The 2,128-nt window shown below is 41.0% G+C and overlaps 1 protein-coding gene across 2 annotated transcripts in view; it reads left to right on the top strand.

The window, feature by feature from the left end:
• Positions 1-539: 539 nt before the first annotated feature.
• wdr53 (WD repeat domain 53) overlaps positions 540-2,128 on the top strand; it is a 9,612-nt gene continuing 8,023 nt past the window's right edge. Inside the window, exon 1 of one of the 2 annotated variants that reach the window (XM_007905396.2) lies at positions 540-600. The gene's annotated coding sequence lies outside the window, so the exon portion shown is untranslated. Of the gene's footprint in view, positions 601-639; positions 770-2,128 lie in introns of those variants that run through there. The other variant, XM_007905339.2, reaches the window with a different exon arrangement.

Below are 2,128 nucleotides of genomic sequence, written 5' to 3'. Positions count from 1 at the left end.
TTTGTTCAGTTCCCTGGGGGCTGCTGTCACAATGTCCCCTGACTGATTTGCAGAAACCGTATTCTGATTTTAAAAAAATGACGTAAAAGTACAGCTGGGTGCACAGAAAAGCCTGTTGCTAATTGTTCTTATCTGAGCTAAGGACTTTTGACCTTGCGATCTGTTTGCATGGGTAAATAGCAATATCAAACATTGAAGAGTGCCACTCCTAACAACCTGATGAGACCTCCAAAGAGAACTCATGCTGATGCTGGCAACTTCATTGTTGAATGATACAATCTCCCATAGTCAGTGTGACCTGTAGCAACAGCTGTATTGTTCTTGTTGGGAGAAATCCCTGAACTGTCACGTCCACTTCACTTGTTATATGTATTGTCTATGCCAGGGCTGTGAGGAAGGCACCAAACCCACAGGAAAAGCAGATGTCAGCAGAGAATGTGACAATCTCCCCTTACTCCTGCTGACCTGCAGCAGCTGTGTTGTTTTATTTTCTCAGAAGAGATCCTTGAACTTTCTTATCCACTTCACAACTGCTGTGCCCAAGGCAATCTGAACCCCATGGATTGGCAATCTCCAAGTCTGGACTATTGCTTGATAAAGGTATCATTTTTTCAAAATTTCAATGTAGTAATGTTGGCATTTTACATCGCCTACATCAGTGTCAATAATATGAACCAACTTCCATCGGCAGTGATATGATTTCAGGGTGTCACTTGCCCTGCTTTCTTGACCATCACTAAATTTCCAAGCTGCGAAAGGATCCTATAAGGTATTTAATACTTTTATTTACCTTTATTTTGCTACCCTTGTTTTTGGCTTATATACACCACTCCAACTTGTCTGCCCGTACACTGCCTGTGTTGTACCTGGGCTGTAGTGCTTGATGTTACAACTGAGTAAAGAAAATCACCCAATGGCATTGCGTGGCACTTGTATTTTCTGATTCTGAATTCATTCCAGAAAAAAATTGAATCCACAACTATTTGTGGGACACTGCTGTGCGTAATTGGGTGCCGCGGTTCACAAAATATAGACAATTCACTTTACAGTATATTCTGTAAAGCATTTTGAGATGTTTCAAAGACGTGATAAGGCACTATATCAAATGCAAGGATTATTATTATTTCCTGGAGCAGGCCATTGAAAGTGTCTGTCTCCATCTGGGTCTAAATTCACACTGTCATTTAAGACCTTTTTCCCAGTTGGCGGAATTTCTCCTCAATTGTGAGGAAGCTCTTGACTTCTCTTGGGCATTTTCTCCTGAAGTTACTAACCAGAACAGGGGGATTTATCTTACGTAAATTGAAGGCGCAGTTATGAGAACATCTCGAGACACACAAAGCCACTCAGTTTGCCAGGCACAAAATTGTTTTTAATAATTGATGAAATCCACTTCTGTAAACTCATAAATCTATCTGTTGTGGCCAAGACATGTCTGAGTGACCACAGTTGTGAAACGGTACTTTATTAAACCAACTGAACAATTGGGAAATATTTTAAATACAACCGGGTCAGTGTAATTATTAAAAGGTTCTTTGTCTTACCTTGGTGCCAATGACCCTGTATTCAATCAAGTCTGCTTTTTGATAACAGGAAACTTACTGCGAAACTGACTGCAACGTTTGACCATCGAGGCACAGGGAGGCCCACCCAATTGATAAAAAAAAAGTTGCAAGGAAAGAAGTGGGGCTACTCTCCCCCAAACCAACATATATGGAAAAAAAGCTTCGATTTGGAAGTTAATGTGGATGCTTATGGTAGCAAATTGATCAATGGTCAGATAATAATAATAATAATAATCCTTGCATTTGATATAGCGCTTTTCACGTCGGGAGGACGTCCCAAAGCGCTTCACAGAACACACTGTAAAGTGAATTGACTGTATATTTGTGGGCGAACGCGGCAGCCAATTGCGCACAGCAATGTCCCACAAACAGTTGTAGATTGAAAATGACCAATTTATTATTGTTTTTTGGTTTTGGAGGGATTATTATTAGGCTCTGTGTGGAGTCAGGAAACTTGCCCAAGGTTTCGCCCTCTGTCTGGAATTGAACTCAGGTCTCTCGCTTGCAAAGCGAGTGCTCTAACCACTGAGCTACAGGACTCCATGATAGGAACCTAAAAAAGA

Source organism: Callorhinchus milii, unplaced genomic scaffold, assembly GCF_018977255.1.
Source record: "Callorhinchus milii isolate IMCB2004 unplaced genomic scaffold, IMCB_Cmil_1.0 Scaffold11, whole genome shotgun sequence".
In the NCBI taxonomy this organism is placed as follows: domain Eukaryota; kingdom Metazoa; phylum Chordata; class Chondrichthyes; order Chimaeriformes; family Callorhinchidae; genus Callorhinchus; species Callorhinchus milii.
Note: the sequence above shows the minus strand (reverse complement) of the source record. Positions and strands in the feature narration are given on the sequence as shown.